The 20,161-nt window shown below is 39.9% G+C and overlaps 1 protein-coding gene across 30 annotated transcripts in view; it reads right to left on the reverse strand.

Annotated features, from left to right (window-relative positions):
• The window catches only part of Ptprd (protein tyrosine phosphatase receptor type D), a 2,195,185-nt gene that overhangs the window by 414,993 nt on the left and 1,760,031 nt on the right, over window positions 1–20,161 (reverse strand). Inside the window, exon 1 of one of the 30 annotated variants that reach the window (XM_075945543.1) lies at window positions 13,291–13,312. The exons of the other annotated variants lie outside the window; for them this stretch is intronic. The gene's annotated coding sequence lies outside the window, so the exon portion shown is untranslated. Of the gene's footprint in view, window positions 1–13,290; window positions 13,313–20,161 lie in introns of those variants that run through there. 30 annotated transcript variants of the gene reach the window in all.

The following is a 20,161-nucleotide window of genomic DNA, read 5'->3' on the forward strand; positions in this document are numbered from 1 at the left end:
TAAAATAAATCTTTGAGGCTTAGTGAGAAAAGCATTCTGAACAGGTCAGGACATACACAGCCCTGTAGCTCAGTGCTTCTCAGCCTTTGGTTTGCTACTGCTATGTAGGTCTCATATCAGCTATCCTGCATCTCAGACATTTATATTATAATTCATAACATTAGCAAAATTTCAGTTATGAAGTATCAATGGAATAATTTTATGGTTGGGATCACTACAACATGAAGAACTGTGTTAAAGGGTCTCAACATTAGGAAGGCTCAGAACCACAGGTATAGCTGGAACATGGTCTCCCACGGTGACTCTGGCAAACTAGAACATGGTGCTGTCTTCCTGATATTAGAAATGATCACACAACCCTCTTCACCCTTCATTTTCTTGCTTACTAAAGACAGTGACAAACTCTTTGATTTCAGACAGATAAAGCAAGCTAAAATTGAGCTGGAAGTTTCCTTCCTGTTGAATAGCTTTCACGTTGATGGAAAGTGCTGTGCAGGTTACTGGAGAGATAAAATCTATGATCTTATCCAGTCTTGGACCCTGCATGCTACAATACCAACTCTCTGGGTAAGATGTGCCTATTGGCACAGCAGTGGCGTTGCAGCTTAGAGGGTGATCCTGATTTACAGGAGTGAAGAACCTAAGCCTGGCTCTGTAACTATAGCTAAGGAGGTCATGGTAAAAGCTCTGGGTGGAGCCATCTACTACTGATGTTTGGCTAAATGGGCAAGCAATCAAATTCCATCAAAATATCTGTATTTTATGTTTATATTTAAATTTGTATAAATATCTATATGCCTCTTTAAGTACCAGGGAGCACTGTAGAAAGGAGGTAACTCATATATAAGGAGTTGAAGAATAAGGAGAACAATGAAAGCTGTCTTCTAGATCCAAATGGGCATTGGAATCATGGACACACAGCAGCTGCAGCTACCGGCATTGGACCTGCACAAAACTGAGACTGTTGATGTTACACAGCACATGTAGAGGACGTCATGAGCTCTCCACTTTTTCCTGATTTGCTACTAGCAGTTAATGGTTGTCTTACGGGCTGCAGGGGGAAGGAAATCTGTCTACTTCAGTGTTATAGAGACACTGGTAAGTTGTCTATGCTCCAACAAAAGAATTTTCTGCCCATGGTTGTAAAAGTAACTCTAATTAAACACACAGACTCTTTTTCTCTCTGTCTCTCTGTCTCTCTGTCTCTGTCTCTGTCTGTCTATCTGTCTGTCTGTCTCTCTCTCTCTCTCTCTCTCTCTCTCTCTCTCTCTCACACACACACACACACACACGATTTAAAAGTAGGAGGATACCTAATTGGGAAGAAGGGCTTCGGAGTGGAGGAAATAAGAGATAGTAATGGAGGCATCCATTTTATCATAATGTTGTTCATAAACATGAAAATCATAAAAATGCTTAAAATACAGTGATAACATGATCTCCCTTTCAACCAATCTTATGTTAACCCATTGGTATGTGCTGTGGGATAATGCTCGTATTGGCCCATTGGCCAGTAGCCAGGAAGGAAGTATAGGCAAGGCAACCAGACTAAGAGAATTCTGGGACGAGCAAAGGCAGAGACACAGTCACCTGCCTGATGCAGAGGAAGCAAGACGAGAATGTCTTACTGAGAAAAGGTACCAAGCCATTTGGCTAAACATAGATAAGATTTATGGGTTAATTTGAGTTGTTAAGAATTAGTTAATAATAAGCCTGAACCAATAGACTAAAGAGTTTATAATTAATATGGCCTCTGTTTGCTTATTTGGAACTGAATGGCAGCAAGACTAGGCAGGACAGAAACTTCCATCAACGGGCATGCATGATTTGTGCCTGTTTCTACTTGATTCATGTCTAAAACAGGGGTGTCTCTAGTAATGAACAACTGATTTTCCATGAAATGGAAGAGAAGACATCTGAATAAAACTTGGTCTTCTGAATATTTAAATGCTTACTGAAAAGTATATAAAATCCTGAAAGTGGAGGAAAGCACAGCACAGACGGCGGGGGAACAACAGTACCTGGTATAAGAGGTTCTTCTGTTTTTGTGTTGTTTTCATTGGTTAATTAATAAAGAAATTGCTTTGGCCTGATAGGGCAGAACTTAGGTAGGCAGAGAAGACAGAACTGAATTCTGGAAGGAAGAAAGCTGGGTCAGATAGAACCACCATGGAGCTGCCAGATCAGACATGATGAATCTTTCCAGGTAAGCCACAACATCGTGGTGATATACGGATTATTAGAAATGGGTTAAATCAAGATGTGAGAGTTAGCCAATAAGAGGCTAGAGATAATGGGCCAAGCAGCAATTTAATTAATTCAATTTCTGTGTGGTTATTTCAGGTGTAAGCTAGCAGGGTGGTAGGGACGAAAAACAAAGGACCCTCTCCTTTTCCTACAAGTACCAACTAGACCCTCACCAGTCATGCTCTTTGCTTTCCATCACTGAACATCTTTCTGCAGATCCTACCCTTCTGTCCCATACTCCCCAGCACAATTGCCCATGCTGCCCTAACCTCCTGTCAAACTGGGTGGAGATTCTGGCTGTGCCGTCTTCTAGAAAGGTGACATTGCCTTCTGGTTATGTGCCACTGCTTTCGGAAACTTCTTAAACCCTACCCAAAAATTCCAGTTTCATTTTTTTTAGAGGTTGTTTCTTGCTAACTTTAAAAAGTTGACAAACCAGCTCAATTACTGTCACTCCTGACAGTATTTTTCCATATTATAGCCGAGCAGAATCATAAGATACATCAAAAGCTTCTGGACTTGATCACATCTGTCATGGAGAATTCAAAATTCACTTAGGACAATTAAATTAGCTCCGTAAAAAGAGGTTGTGTGTACTGTGGTTATGGTAGAAAAACATCATCGGATACATTTTAGTTGATAGAATATGACATTCTTGAAGTTAGCCCAAACTTACTTTCCTTAGAATCAACAACAGACAGGTTACGATGGAGATATGGTAACAAACACCTCCACTGTTGACATTTCTTAGCATTCAAATGAGAGAATTCTTTTCAAATGCTAAATAAAATAGTAAGTGGGCATAAAAAGCCTGAGTGTAAATCCTGTTGCCTCAGATCCATCTTGGAAAAGCAGAATTTTAGTGACCACTTCTTTACTTAATAATGATGCAACAGGCAGCATTTCAACGTATTTGGAGATTTCAATATTATGTTGTTCCTATATCACCAATTCCACAAGATTTAAATTTTGTCAGTATCACATAGCCACACTGGCAGCAGAATTCCTAGTAGAAGTAAAACTATGTCTGAGTCACAGCAAATACTGTAAGCAGCAATCATAGGGGACCCTGGATGTTGAGAATGGCATTTGCCAGAATGACCAGGAGAGCTTCACCAAAGCTTCTAGTTTAAACGGGGTGAGATCTTAGTCAGATGTGACCTGGGTAAGGTACACAGAGGCAAAGCTTTCATGGAGTTCTTATGTTCTTCCTTAGCAGCCACATTTTCCACTAGAACCTGCCATTGTTTGTGGAAACCTGTTCCAAAACATGTTAGTGAGTTAGGCATGCTGAATTATGCCTATAATCCCAGCACTTGGAATACAGAAGTAGGAGGATCAGTAAATCAAGCTCTTGGCGATATAACAAGTTCAAGGACATCCTGGGTTACATGAGACAAAAAGAGAAAAGAAAAGACACAAATAAACATGTCAATGAAAACTTGAAACATGAATGGCAATAGCCTCCATACTGTGGAAACAGGGCACGTGAAATCCAGAAGTGTTAGCAACTTTAATTCATACTAACGTGTTCTATGAGAAACACATATGCATCCATTCACAGACGGTGCTAGGATTCAAATCTAGTCTTCAGACTACACCCCAGCCCTGAAATTCTAAGAGCCGTCTTCAAAACTCATTGTTTCTTTTTACTTGGCTGAAATTCAGAGCCCATTACTTACAAAGGATGCCTCTAAGGATTTGTGAGGAGGTTTAGCAGTACAACTGTGTTAAGCTGCAGAAAGATTAATAGTACTAGGCAGAGGCAGGTGGATCTCAGTGAGTTTGAGGTGAGCCTCAACTACATCATAAGTTTGTAGGCAAGCCATAGTGATATTCTGTGTCAAAAACAGTAATTACTACTATCATCATAATAAAAAATATTTTTATTAAAAATATTATTTAAAATGTTACAGTAACAACTATATGTAAATAAATAGAAAACCACAGAATTGATATTCAAAATTGGGAGAAAAAATAAAAGAAAATTTATTCCCTGTCAGGACAGAGTCCAAAACTGTAGTTGTCTGAGGAGATTTCTGAGTGATTGTGAGAAAACTCGGAGAAACCAAGACAAGAGTCTTTTGACCTCAGTTTCTTCAAAAACATGAAATTCTTCCTGGAACCTGTTTTTCTCCTCCCAGCTATATTGGGTAGGAGTGGTTTTATTCCAGATTATTCATTACAACTGGCAACTGTTATTTGTTTTTTGGTTTGACAGTCATGTGCGACTTGCCCTTTGATTGAATGCTTTCCTTGTGTGGTTCCTCTGAACTCTCGGAGTTTAAAGTGTCTGATGCTAAACTTGGCTATTGCATGAAATTTAGTTCACCTCATTATTGGCTCCACTCTTCCAGGTCACATACCTCTAGAATAGTGACAGTACCCTACCTCACACCATACAAAGATTAATTCCAAGTAGACTGACATTAAAAAATATATACACTATACAACCTTTATAAGGATATCTTTATATAAAAGAACTAACTATAAGGATGGAAAAAAAACAACAAATGTTACTGCATTAAAAATTTAAATATCCTTTAACCAAACAAGAGTTAGCAAATTACATAGGGGCTGGCATCTGGAGTGCACACAACTGGCTTAGAGAAGATACCAAGAAACTATAAAGAAGTCTTCTTTATATTATTTATTAACAAAAAAATAATGGCCATCAAGTAGAAAAATACACAAAAGATATAAACAGGCACTTCCCAAGAAGAGAGATCTAGTGTTCAACAAATACTGAAGAAATAGACACATGTTCATGTGCAATCAAATACATATACAGTGCTTAGAGTGGAACTCTTCATAAACGACCAAATCTGAGCACACATTCTCTTTCAGTAGTTCAACAGATCAAAGTGTGGGATGCTTATACAAATGCAGCACTGTATCTCCAAGAGCATGAAGACAGTGCACAAATGCATCAACAGACCTCACAAACACCGGATTGTGCCGAAGTCACATGAAAAGAATGCACACAATGCAGTGCTACTTTAGACGCTAAAGGTGTGAGAGCTCAGGAATGTTCCATGAATGTTTTTCAGGCAACTGTTACCTATAGGCAGAAGGAATGGAGAAAAAGACTGAGAGAAGATTAAAACGGCACACATGTAGAAGACCAACGGTGGGGTGCAGAGGGAAAGCAGAGCTGAGGGATTGCTAAGGAGGAGAAGGATTTGGTTTCCAAGCTTGCAAGGTGACAGAGAAGAAAGGAACTTGAGGGACTCAGGAGCTCAGCATTCCTGGAGAAGCTACTTTAATAAGTGAACAATAGAAGGCAAACAGCTCTCTTGAATCAGGTGTTCAGATTAAGGGCTCTTTCAATGGGTAACATTTTGAAAGATTTCAAGTGCTCAGGACCAGGGACTATCTGTAGTAAACACCCAGCTCTTCATTCCCTCCTTGGTATGTATCTTAGACCTGAAACAGACAGAAAATCAAGACTGGGTGAATAACGAGGCAAGAAATGTGTGAGAAATATCTAGCAAGTGTGAAATTACCTGTTGCAGACATTTCTTAAGTGGAAAACAAAGCTGAAATGCTGCATTTTTGGACAATAGCAAACCAATTTCTTCAAGTAAGTGTCAATGCAGCATATGGACGCACAAGATAGGTTAAGGGGATATGCTCTCTTTTCCTCTACTGCAGCAAGATTCCAGAAATAGACAGCAATAAGGAGGAACGACCGATTTTGTCTCAGTTGACTTCTTTGTCTTGGGGCCTGTGGCAGAGCATAATATCATGAATACAGAGTGTCATGGAGCAGAATATGTGCTAGAGCAAAGAGTTAACCTCAGAGAGCAGAGAAGCAAAGACAGAGATAGGAAATGCTATGGGTCCCAGAACCTGCTTCGAGGGCATGCTTCAGGTGATCTATGTCCTCCCAGTAGCCCCACCTACTAGGGTCCACCACCTCATAAGAGCTCCACAGTCGAGTGACCAAGTTTAACAAATGAGACTTCAGGAGACACTTCTGTTCTCGAAGCAGAGCATATCAGAGGGAGAGATTTGGATAGATTTGCTTTGCACCCAAATATCCTTGGGAGACTTAGTAAGAGCTGGTGGGCTAGCCAGATCCCTGCAGCACAGCTGTGCTCCCGACAGAAATATACTAGGGAACTAAGGAAAAAGCTTGCAGGTTGCATTTTCCTATTATCAGGCATTGCCATGCAGCAGCCTGAACCAAAGAGATGCAAACCCCACCAGGGACAGCAGGGATGCGCTCCCCACCCCCTATATGTGCAAAGGAAAAAGAAGGCAAGCAGGAATACAGAAACAGCTGCTCCCTAAACTCATTTAAAAAATACCCTACAAAAATAAATGTGACGCGTCCACAGTACACAGCAGATGGAAGTGCAGCATGTCTAGCTCACGGGGGAAGAGGATGTAATTGAGGAATCGGAAAGTGTAGAAATCCAGAAACACTGAAACCCATGTCACATACGGCTGCCCATTAGGCTACACTGTTGTCAAGCTGTGGAGAGAATTGCCTTTCATGTGTACCCACCACTTTGAAAGAATTTCAAATAATTACAGGAAATCCTCTAGTAGAATTTATTGGAATTGATAATTTTATAGCCACATTCGAGAACCAAAATTTTATTTCCTTCTAAAATAAACTATAGCTGTATCTCCTGATCCCAAGAACGTGAGAAGGGAAATTAAAAGATAATGTTCAGGCTGGAAAGATGTCTCAGTCGATAAGGGCACTTGCTACTCTTCTTCAGGACTGGAGCTTGCTTCTCAGCATCCACTTTGGTCAGATTACAGCACCCACATCTATAGCTCCACGGGATCCAGCACCCATTCCTGGTCTCTGCAGGTTTCCACACACGTGTGCATATACATAGACACACACAAGTGAAAAACTCTTTTAAACATAAAATAAACATCAGTGAATACCAACATGACAGCTAGAGATTGGGTAAGATACCTGAGCTTCTGATTAAACACACAAACAACAGGCCAAATGCCTTTGAACAATGGCCAATGACTGACATTACAAAAGGAATATACGTCAAAGTTTGGTCTTCCAGACAGATTCTTTTCGGCCAAATCTTAACACAATGTTTCTTGTACATATGCAAGTCATTTTTTTGAACTTCTCATATCCTTTAGTATGATGGTAAAGTATTTTGGCATTTTCAGAAGTCATTTTAAGATCTCATTACAATTTCTATGGAAACCCCAAGATGGGAAAATATTCCTATTACTCTATTACCTACATCTGTGTTGACTTTAAATGACAAAATAAAATAGTTCACTGATGAAGTACAGCATATAAAATAAGATGGGAAATTAACTCCACAGGCTTATTAACAGCACTATCCAAAGGGCTTCTGATAAATGAGCAAGTTTAATATATATCAGTATACTGTTAGCTATCATATCAAAAAATATTTTAACATGACTCAAATTATAATAAATCATAAGATCCTTTAAGAGTCTAAAATTTTAAGACAAGGAAACACACAATCTTACTTTTTAGGGGTAGCCCAGAGTCCAAGTTATCTAAGGAAATCTCTGCTGTGGGCAGCAATGTCATAATCAGATCTAAAACATAAGAGTTACAACAGCTTCCTCGTGTATTCTCTTTAAAATAAAATAAACTCAACTGGGAGCTGTGGTGATTATACCTTTAATCCCAGCACTCAGGAGGCAAAGGCATATGGAGCTCTGTGATTCCAGGCCGGCTAAAGGCTACATAATGAAAGCCTATCCCAAACAAAAACAGAAGAAAAACTAAGCCAAAGCATACAGAAAAAAAACAAACAAATGAACAAAACTATCAAGTTTCAATTTTGAAATAAAAAAATAAAAATAAAGCTAGACAGGTGCAATGCCTCAACTCTTGTAATCTTAGCACTGGGAGGTAGACTCAAGAAGATCCCTATGAATTCGAGGCCAGCCTGGTCTGCGCAGCAAGCTCTTGATGGCCTGGAGTTATATAGCAAGTTATATAAGAGTTATATAGCAAGCCATGTCTCAGTAAAACAAAAAGTAATACAACAACAACAATAGTAATGCTAGAATGTGAATGTTAAATTCCTGGAGAGGGAGATGTAAGCAAAAAATATTAAGAACCATCTTTATTCGGATCTAGCAGAGGCCAGTGGAACATTTGACCATTGGTATTAATGGAAAATGCTATTCAGATGTGAAACCAGCCTCGCTTCATTACAACGATCCTCACTTACCAGTTCCTTCAACTGAGCATCCCACAGTTTGGAGTGTTTATTCAGAGACACCAGAGTGGGTGACTTTGAAGTAAGAACATGACATATAATTAATTGTCCCACCTAATATTAAACTTTTTTAAATCTCTGCAAATATCAAGAGCTTTCTAATCTGGTGAAAACTTACATTTAAGAGAAGTTTTACCAGGTCAAACCCTCATCGCAATATAGGGCTTTAAAACAGCATGATTCCTGTTTTACCTTCATCCCGGATCTTTGTAGACTAAAAACAAAAGCTGTAATCTCTTGGCTAAGAAACCCAAGCATAAAATTTATTCAGAATTAGAATAATGCGAAATGCCAAATAGCCAAACCTATTTTCTAGGAAACAGAGAAAGATCATATGCCTCTCTTGATAACCCAGAACCTCCTACCACCTGAAGGGACCTTCTGAATAAACATGGAATTTAATTTACATATGCTCACAATATTTTACATGCCAAGAAATTTTGTTTCATTCTAGCCAGTGGACTTGAATGACCCCAGCAAAATAATCCTGTACTCTCTAAACTGCTCTAATGTTTGATTAACCGAAACATTCTATCCCCAGCCATCTGCAGTAAACAGAAAATTGCCATCACATGGTACTTCATAGTATCAGTGCATATTCAAGAGAGTTAAAGCTCCCAAAATTTGACCATGTTAGAAACAAGTTCAAACTATAGCTGAACATAAAACCCACATGATGGCGTTAGGGCAAAAAATTTGCCCACGTTCTGCCAAGGCTATAATATGCAGTCCTATGGAAACCTCCTTTAGAAATTAATTCCGAAATCTTTCTCTCTCTCTCAATTTAATTTCCAGAGTTATTAAATAAATAGACTGTTTAATATTGAGCTGTTTAATCTATGCAAATGTAGGCCTTTCAAATGGTGAGCTGGCCAAAGAGGAAGCGAGGTGACATGCACAGAGAGGGCCAAATCTGTCCAGGCTGTAGGTGGGAAAAGCTTCGTGATACTCACATATCAAGAGAGCACCCATAGCAGGTGACTGTAACTTCTCAGATGCCCCAACATCAATGGCCCTACTCTCAAACTGTCTCTCCCCTGTTACCTCACTAGTCGGTGAGGAGAGACCAAACTGAGTACACCACTGTGCTTTTATTAAAGAACTGGGTGTGTTAGCTAAAGGTTCTGCTAGTACGTGGAGACCTCAAGAAGGGCTAATACATTTTTTCATTATTAATTGCATTTATTCATTTTGATGTCTATACCTGCTCAGTAGAAAAGTTTACTAGAATGTTTCTTTGAAGAGGAAAGCAAAGTGAGCTCAAAACTGCTCAAATCAAATCTCTGTATAAAATATCTCAGGCTATGATTGTAAAGAACCCCACTTTTATATTTTACTGAATACTTTAGTCAGTATATGATAATTTGAACAGCCTGAGGCAGGCTGGTATACAAAGAGAGACCTTGTGCCAACAGATGAAAACAAACAAACAAACAAAAACTTTTAGAGGAGTTTCATTTCAGTCATACCTATAGTGCTATTCTACACCTCTGTGTTAAGGATGCAGATAAAAATACTTTCTAATAGGGATTATTCAAAGACTGCAGAACCAAATAACTCTAAATTTGCTCATCTAAGCAAAATAAATCAGAAGAGAGGTTCTGATGCTAATAGAAAAAAATTATAAATAGGAGTTGTGTAAATGTGCTCAAGTAGTTTTGAATCATCTTAATAAAGAGTGACTTCCTGATGCATTCTAGAGACAGCACAGCAAAGTGTCTGGAAGTTGTGGCGTTCTTACTCATCCATTCATTAGCAGACGTTTACTAGACACCTACTCCCCATGAAGGGTTGCCCATGGAGGCTGTCATTCAGCAGTTCGTACAAGAGGGCTGAGCCTCCTTGAAATCTGCAGGTAGTTAAGTATATTTAATCTGAAACTGTGCCTCCCACTCGAGCTTCAGCAACCATATATAAACACAGTTGTTTCAATCTGACTTCTCAGTGATATGAATCTACAAAGAGTTGTGAGTCAGAGTATAGAGGCTCTTGTCTCCTTTCTGCAGTTGAGTGCCTATGGGAAATCACATCAGGACCGAATCCTTGTTTTGTGTTTGAAGGTGGACACAGTAGCTCAATTCTGCTTTTCTTTCTTTCTTTTTTAATTGATTTTGCTGAACTATACATTTTTCTCTGCTGCCCTAACTTCCTCTCCCCTCCCCTCCTTTTCCCTCCCCTTCAACCCTCTCTCATGGTTTTCTTACAGCAGTCTGAGGAATCATAAAATAACCAAAAAGTGAGGAAACACTGAGCATCAATATACATTAGTTCATGTTAACGAAAATCCTGTGTGTTTTAATGAAATCCTTCTGTTACATATGTGTGTGTATTCATAACTAATTGGTCATTCAAAGTTTTTCATTTCAAAATGGAAGCATTTATTATTTGTTTTTGGCCATGGAGTATCACCCATCCTCTGGGGGCAATGTCTTCATATTTTCTGTGACCCTTTAGAGGGTTCCTATAGTTTTTGTTATGCTGGTTTGTAAAAGAAATCTTGGGTCCATCTAAATATCCATCAAAGAGAAATGTCTCAGGGTGAACCTTTGAGGACCTTCTGGTTTTGTGTGAAAAGACCAGGAATCATGTAGTTTTTAAGAAACAAGCACTAAACATGTAGCCAAGAGATAAAGAAAAAAGAAGGATGGAATCAGGTTAAGGGACACCAGCAGAAGAAGGGAGTCTTGCAAGCTGTCATGTCTTGAATATTAGTAAAGAGAAGCCTGCTCCCATCTTCCCAGAAACTCAACAGCAATGGAGCTCAAAGGCCTCAGTGAAAACGTGGTTGCCTCCCCAATCAAGACACTGCAGCCAATACTGTCAGCTCCAATTAACATTTAGCTTACCACCTTTCATGTTTAGATGCACTTTCTAATGAATAGCCATCACTCTTATTTACCTTAGCAGCTCTCAGCAGAGAAATCCTCCCACTTAATTACACTCTTAATACCCACGATCCCGCCCCCTTCCCATACACACACACACAGAGAGATAGACACTGACTGTTATGTGACCCCAGCCAATCCAGGGAAGATTGTTCTTCAACTCAAAGGAACAAAACTGGGATCCATTGAGATGCTTCATCAGGTAATGGCACTAACGAAGCCAGGGCACTACAGTATGAACCCCTGCCACAAACTCAAAATAAATAAACAAAACCACAAAACAAACATATTTTTACTTTCAAGCCCCAGATCCCTACTTTACCAAAGCAGATGTGAACAGAATTCTCTTGGAAATTTAAAATAACTGTCTAGTGAGAGATGGTAGGTAAATATCGGCATCCATGAGTCTGCGAAGCTGCACAAGCGTGCGGCTCTGAGACCACCGCTGAGTCCCAGACAAGGGACAGCTATGTCCGTCCATCCTCCTCTCCCTGCTCGAGATATGTAAATATGCACATCCTAAGTGTCTAGAGGATGTCTGACATCAGATGCACGCTAACGTTGTTTCTTGTCTCCGTGTATTAACAATTCTTTGATTCTTATTTTGCTTCACATGAAGCATTCAGGTTTTCTCTAAACTGACCAAAGTATAATCTGTCAGAAGCGTCCGCTACTAAAAGCCTGCATGCATGTATGAGGGAACTCTGGGTCAGACTGGATTGGAGTGACAGCGCTGGAGGACGGGGACATAAAAAACCGCTTAGTCTCATTCCCTCTGCTGTCGACTTGCTGTGGCAGTAAGTGAATTTATTTTTGTCAAGGAGGAGAAATGAAGCCTCACACCTCCATGCCACACTCATCTTTGCCGTCTTGCCTGTTTCTCTCTTGCCAGCCTCACAAGTCCATGGTAATAGGAGGTGCTACTACCTTCCAGTCTCATGTGTTCAGAAGAATCAAGAGACAAAACTCTGGAAGCTATTGCCACTTCAGATAGTACTTAACAGCTCATGTCCACTGCATGCACAATAAAGCAACATTTTTTAGCATCTGTGAGAGGTTAAAATGGTGCTTACCTATTTGTTTCACTGATATTTAGAAAATACTTGAGCATTCTGAGCATATTTTAGTCATTTGATGGTGTGAAATAAAGGTCACCCAGTACCCCCATCTACTATCCACTATGTGGCATGAATGACATTTAGCTTCCTGAGTCTCCATTTTAACCCTTGACTGTATTACCACAATTCTCTATAAACAATGTTTACATTCTAAAAAGAAAGAGGGGCTGTGAAGGGGAGAGCTAAATTGGATAATTTTCTATTATTAATACCATCAAATAATATCAGGCAAAAGGATATGAAAATGTTCTCAATATTAAACCGTGATTCCATTTCACAACTGGAGTCAGCTGCATCCATGGTAAAGTTAATTTATTAAATCCTCGAGTTTTGCTAGATCGACTTGTGAGAAAAGCAGATACCATAGTAGTAAAGAGCCAACCCAATCACATATCATTCTGAAGAGATACAGTGTGTGACCTCAAAAACTATAAGACAAAAAAGGACACCAAAGCCATCTGAGATCAACATAGCCTACTAAAATGCCACCAACTGTCCATGGCTTAATTACAACGCCGTCTCTATTTCATCATCCTTATTCAACTGACTGTTTCCATCGTGTACCTAATGCCATGACCCAGGAGAAAGCCACATATCAGGACAAAAAAAGAGCAGTTATCCTACTGACTGGACAACCCGAACCCATTTCCAGCATCTCCCATTTCATGCACCCCTTTCATTCACCAAAAATCTTCTTCTCATTACAGTTCATTCAAAAGCAAGCAAAGATTAAAAATTCCACAGAAAGGGGGTTTCATTCTTAAGAATCCACCCTCAGCCACATTGTACCTCTTCCTAATAGCTGACTCTGTCTCTGTGTCATTCCAAGAAAGTGACTCCAGTCTGAAAATAATAGGGTGTTATATAATAATCTGTGTTTTGTATCGGAGACCTCCTAAGCCTTCACCTCCACCACACCCACTGTGATCTGGGATCTTTGAGGACTCCACCTTTTCCAGTCATCCATACACACAGGTTCATGACGATTACAGAGGCAACTTTCTCCTGTTCTGAAGAAGTCAGTTCACTCAGAAAAAATGGTGAAGAAACTATAGAAATTGCTATTTCTAGACACAAGGTGTTCCCAGGAGTACTGAGACTGTTTCTTTGTTTTATCTCATTAGCAATAATAGGCTAAAAGATCCATCTAGCCAAGCCCAGGTGTCATATGAGAGAACATCCATAACCTCCTCTACTAAAGATATCTCTACCTCCAAAGGCAAAAGAAGAAAGCACAAAAAGAAAGGTAAAAAAGAGTCAAAGTAAGTAACTTTAGAAATTTTGAGGCCTGAGAGAAGCCTGAATGTATCTGTAAACAGGCCACACTGGGTATGTGACATTCCCAAAAGAGGCAAGTGTTTTCAATAGGAAATTCTAATTCTCTTTCCATCCTTCCAAGATGTATAGATGCAAAAATGAAGGGCATCTATGCAGGAAAGGATAGCACCCTAAAACTAACAATGATATGATCTTGGAGAAACCATGACTTTCAGTTTTCTCACATGGGAAGAGACGATTAAGAAGGTAAATGGGGTGAGTGAACGTATGTATGTGATATAACTAACACTCGGCGGTTTACTACTGCCTTGGTTAGCTGTCACATTACTTATAGATGGGTAGGGAGACCTGCAAGTGTTTGTGGGAAAATTTGCTTCTCTCATCTGGACAAAGGCACACTTCAAGTACTATTAATAATAGCAATAATAATAGTTTTTAAGCTTAGCTTAACTTGTAATTTACTTAAAAGAATGAATCAGTTAAAATTAATTATAAAATCAAATAGAATTAGTTTTGCCAATCATAAAACTAAATTCAATTGAAAGCTCATTTACAGAGCACAACAATCTACAGTTTCAGATTCTTTTAGCAACTATATCTTCCAGCATTGTCTTTAACCTTTGAATTCCTTGAATTCATATTAATATTATCAAAATATGATATATTTTATAGCCCTATTCATGACAACTATTTTGACAGTCAAGGAGGAAAAACACCAAATGCCAAGGAATCATATCAAATATATTTATTGCTAAAATATTTTCTAAAACATAAAGCCAAACTGTTTGTTCTTTTACATCTCGTTGATTTTACCTTATTCTTTTTTTTTGCTAATATAACTGTAGATGTGTTGGGAACAACCACCTTTACTGTTAAGGTGTCTCCTGTGAATCCCTTTGGAATATTTTACCTCCACTTCTTTCTAGGTTAAAGACCTTGACTATTTGCCATGTTTTAGTTCATGAAGAGTAACTGAGACATGATTCTTGTTATCAAATGTTCAAAGTTTGATGAAGAAGACAGGTGAATCAATTTATATTTTAAAAATAAACATGTAGAATGTGTGTCAACTACAGAGATAATATGAGAAACTCGGGAAGGTAGGCCTTCTAGGTTTGAAAGAAAACTTTGGTGCATATACCTAACCATTTCTTTTTCTGTTTTTGTTTTAAGAGAGGGGATTGGTGGAGGAACAGAAGTGATTCTGTCTCTCTATTGGCAGAAACTTTCCTTCTGTTCCTCTTGTGTGACCTGTGCCCACCAGGCCAACATTGCTGGATCAGAGGCTTTCTTAGCATCTAGAAAGATAAGAAGAAAAAAAAGGAAACTACTCAAGATGCTGTTTACTCAAGGCCTACCATCACTCAATTCCATTAAAAAAAAATTGAGCTTGGTATGATCCAAATTATAGTAGGGAAACCGTTTAATGAATTGAGTAGTTCTAGCCCACACAGCAAGATAGACAGTTACTGACAATTACAAAGGATGACTCTGGAACTCAATTGTAATACAAAGAAGACACATGAAGAGAGACAGAGCTTGCATGTCCCAGCTATGATTTACAGCATATACTTTTGGTGGTTATTTTTGGAGATAACTGGGACATCTTTGTGCACACATAAATATCACATTTTCAACGGCTTTCAAAACATTGCCAGTCAGTTGGGATCAAATTCCAAACTACAACCATCTGATTTTGTTGAAACAGAGAACCTATATTCATGTGTAATGAACATATTCCAAGTTACCATCACAGCCCCTCCAGAGATTTAAATAGTCCCTGCCACGCTCAAATTAAATCACCTTCAAGTTCTATGAGTCCCTTGGCTTCAAACTTTCATGCTCTGAGACTACCTGAAAATGTCAGGTACATACTGACAAAACCTGATGAGGGCTGAACTGTATCTGTTCAAGGCGGGGCCACACTATAGATTTCCATCGTGGCTGGCTTAAGAATGGCATGACCACTCTTCTGTGCTGGAAAACTGTGAAGCTATTCAGTCTTAGTATATGCTTAAGCGGGTTTTAATAAGAGATTTATTTCAATCACTGTTAAAAACATATTTTGAAATCCCTTTCCCCCAGATCAGCACAGATGTGCTCCCTCCATTGGACTGCTATGCTGAGATGTATCATGGAGGCACCGGAAATACATCCACACTGACATAACCTAATCCATAAAAACAAAAACCAATTCTGTCAGCAGAGTAATAACTAGGACACCTAGAATGCAAGAACAACCATGAACTGTCTTTGTCCCATCACAATTACAGTGATAAAAATATTGACGCTAAAGGGATAGCACTGCCACTGAGCGGAGAGCAAAAAGGGTTTCAAGCCGACGAAAATAGAAGGCGTGAGATTCCACAGGCCGTAGCTTATCTGAAGATATGAGCCACCGCACCTACCCAGGCAGTACTAATGAACACTATAATCACTATAATCAAGCCAACAAAGCAACTGCACATTAGGAGAGATTGAACTATTATTCAGAAAGTTTCACTAGATCTCTTCATGGGTAATTTTAATTGTGAAGAGTTAATAAAGTTAGAATGCTTTTTTATAAACAATTTTGCTATTGTGGAAAAAATACGGGTTAGGTCAAAGCTCACATCATATCTTAGTCATATCTGTCATTAATATGTTTATGAAACAAAATGCAGAAAGTCATCTGTGGTTATTCAGAACCAGAAGTTACTTAATAACTCCAAGCTTGAAGTGACTCTTTTGTACTGCCTTTCCCATCTACAGTCCTTCCGGTCTTCCTAGAGATACATACACCTCTCTTAATGAAGGATTGAGTCAGGGTGCTGAATGGCTGGGTGTTAAGCAATATGCATCCTACTGTACACATCCTACAAGCATCCCTAACATAAAGGCACACACTAATGAGGAGCTTAAATCCAAACATTGTTCTAGACGAAACTGAGGAGCAATGGGGAAACCTGATGCATTCAGTACAAATTTTGTCATACTCCTTTATCCTGGTGCTGCTCTAAAGCCTAGTACAGCACCTGATTTTTATTCCTTTAGCTGATCTAGCATCTGTAAGTATAAAGTAAAAAAAGGAAAGAAGGGAGAAAGGAAAGACTGGAGAGAGCTTGGGGAGTGGGAGGGTGGAGATGGAGAAAGGGCGAATATAGGAGCAGGGAAGAAGATATCTACATTAAAGGAGCCATTTTAGGGTTGGCAAAAGACTTGTCTCTAGAGGGGATCCCAGGTGTCCATGGGGATGTCCTCAGCTAGATCCTTGTACAGCAGAGGAGAGGGTGCCTGAACTGCCCTTGCCCCACTATCACATTGATGAATATCTTGCATATCACCATAGAATCTTCATCTGGCGACGGATGGAGATAGAGACAGAGACCCTCATCAGAGCAATGGACTGAGCTCCCAAGGTCCAGTTGAAGAGCAGAAGGAGGGAGAAGATAAGCAAGGAAGTCAGGACTATGAGGGGTTGGTCCATCCAGTGAGACAGTATGCCTGTTCTAATGGGAGCTCAACAAATCCAGCTAGACCAGGACTGAACAAGCATGTAATCAAACTGGACTCTTTGAATGTGGCTGACAATGGGGGATGACTTAGAAACCATTGATAAAGGCACTGAGACTGTTTCTACTGCATGTAATGGCTTTTTGGGACCCTAGTCTATTTGGATGCAAAGCTTCCTAGGCCTGGATGTAGAGGGAAGGGTCTTGGACTTCCCACAGGGCAGGGTTTCCTGCCCTCTCTTAAGGAGGGAGGGGGAGGGAGGAGGGTAAGTGGGGGAGCGGGAGGGGAATGGGAGGAGAGGAGGAAGTGTAAATTTTTGAATGGGAAAAAATAAACACACACACACACACACACACACACACACATATTTAAAAAAAGTAGAGTGTGGCTACAAAGGTCTGGAAGTTAGCCGAAAGCGACCAATGCTGCCCCAGCTTGCTTCGCTCCATTCAAGAGAAAGCCGTTGGTTGTATCACCAACTCTTTTGGCATGGGAAGCCCTAATGCAATTCCACACTCACCAGCTTTAAAATAACTACAATGAAATAGCGAATCCAAAGATTACGTGCTAGTAGAACTTTAAAAGTATGTCTGGGTTGGCTCTCTATTCTTCTCCATTCCAGAGACAGCCACAACTACTCATGCAGTGCCAGCCTGTCCCTGAGACACAGTGGTAAAGGTCACAGGAAATGGGTTTGGCTATATTGAGTGCCTGGTCACCAGGACTGTCTTTAGCTCTGGCAAAGTGAATGCTGTCGTCAACGATGTACTGACCTCACAATGTGATCTATATATTCCAGTCTGATGCCACTCACAAGAAGTTCCATTGAACAGTCAAGACTATGAATGAGACATCAGCAGGAAGGTCATCACCATCCGCCAAGGACAAGACCCCACCAACATTAAATGACCTGATTCTGGTGCCAAATGTGTTGTGTAGTCTACTGGTGTCTTCACCACCATGGAGAAAGCAGTGACCCACTTAAGAGTGGAACAAAAGGGTAATCATCTCTGCACTTTCTGCTGATGTCCCAGTGTTAGTGATGGATATAGATCATGAGATAACTCATGACTGTCAGCAATGTCTCCTTCACTACCAACTGCTTAGGCCTCCTGGGAAAGGCCTTCATGACAGTTTTGGCATTATTGAAGGACTCAGGACCACAGTCCCTTCCTGCAACGACACCAAGACAACTATGAAGAGCCCTGATGACTATGGAACTGCTCAGAGCATCATCACCAAGTCCACTGACACTGCTAATGCGTCAGTCAAGGTCATTCAAGAGTTGACTGGGAAGCTCATTGGCACCACACATGCCTACCCACAAATATGCGTCATGGATCTGACTTGACATGGGAAGAGTGAAGAAAGTGGCAAACATGACCACATCAAGAAAGTGGTGAAGCAAGTATCTGAAAGTCCTCAAAGGGGCATACTGAAATATGCTGAGGACCAGGTTGTCTCCACAAACTTTAATAGCAACAGCTACTCTTTTATAGTTGATGCTGGGGCTGGAATTGCCATCCACAACCATGTAGTCAAGTTGATTTCTTGATATGACAAGAAATGTGGCTACAGCAACAGGGTGGTAGACTATATAGTTCAAATGGCCTCCGTAGGGCAAAAAGCCCTGGACAACTGACTGCAGCAGAGCATGAGAGGAAGAGAGAGGAGGCTCTATGCTTTCTGACCCAACTAAGCCCCCAATACCATTTCCCAAGATTGACTGAATGGGAGAATTTTGTGACCCCTATGGTAGTTTGAATGAAATGGTCCCCATAGGTGCATAGGGGGTAGCATTATTTGAAAGGATTAGGACATGGGGATACATAGAGTAGGTGAGGCCATTTGGGAGCAAGTGTGCCACTGGGGTAGGCTTTTAGGTTCAGAAGCTCAAGCCAGGCTCAGTGACTCAGTCTTTTTTCCTGATGCCTGGAGATCTGGGTATAAAAGTCTTGCTTGACCCCTTCTGCTCCACCATGCATCCTGCCATGATGAGGACAAACAAACCAATTGTCACCTGCCTCAGTTAATTGCGTTGCTATGGTCATGGCATCTCTTTATAGCAATAAAACTCAGAAATAAGTTGCTCTCTCAGTTACCATCAATAAAGTTCACAGTACTCACCAAAATACCTATATGGCTTTTGATGTGTTTATTTTTAAAATAAAAACCCACTAAAAAATAAACATCTTAACTAAGTGTTATGTGTTGTATAATACACAATGCCTCAGAAACACTCAAAAATCTTATGAGCTGGTTGACTCTTCATATTTACTTAAAGTCAACTTAGTGATGAAAGTAAACCCATAGACTTGACTTAAAATAATAAACAATGACAACTTTGATTATGCAAATTGTTTATGTCATACCATCTTGAAAATGCCAGATCTTATGTGGCCTATAGGTTATTACTGGATTTTAGCACTGCTTGTTCTGGACCCCAGCCTTTCAAAAGACCATTTGCATCGGATTCAAATGAGATGTATGAAACATTTGAGTCCTTTGATCGAGACTGGAATTCACTGAATCAGACTCTGAAATGTAGAGCCTCAGACATGCGTTTTCAGAGACACTTCATAAGCAATAAAGTAGTACAGACTTAGACACAGACAGAGCATTTGTACTTCATGATTGCAGAGAAATGAAAGACTGCTGCAAGAGGAAAAGAGGTGCCAGGCAGTGGAAATATGCCACTAGTCAGAAAACAGAAAGACAGGAGAAAATCCAGGAATAACAGTTCTATAGGACTAAAGAAGTGTAGAAATGGCGTGTACAAGGCCACCAACTATCAGTTACATCTCTGGTGCTCAGATGTAGTTCCCCATTGGTTGGTGTCTTATTTAGAACTCCATCTATCTCTCTATAGTCCAGGCATCATCCTAGCATT

This window comes from Microtus pennsylvanicus, chromosome 13 (assembly GCF_037038515.1).
Source record: "Microtus pennsylvanicus isolate mMicPen1 chromosome 13, mMicPen1.hap1, whole genome shotgun sequence".
In the NCBI taxonomy this organism is placed as follows: Eukaryota; Metazoa; Chordata; class Mammalia; order Rodentia; family Cricetidae; genus Microtus; species Microtus pennsylvanicus.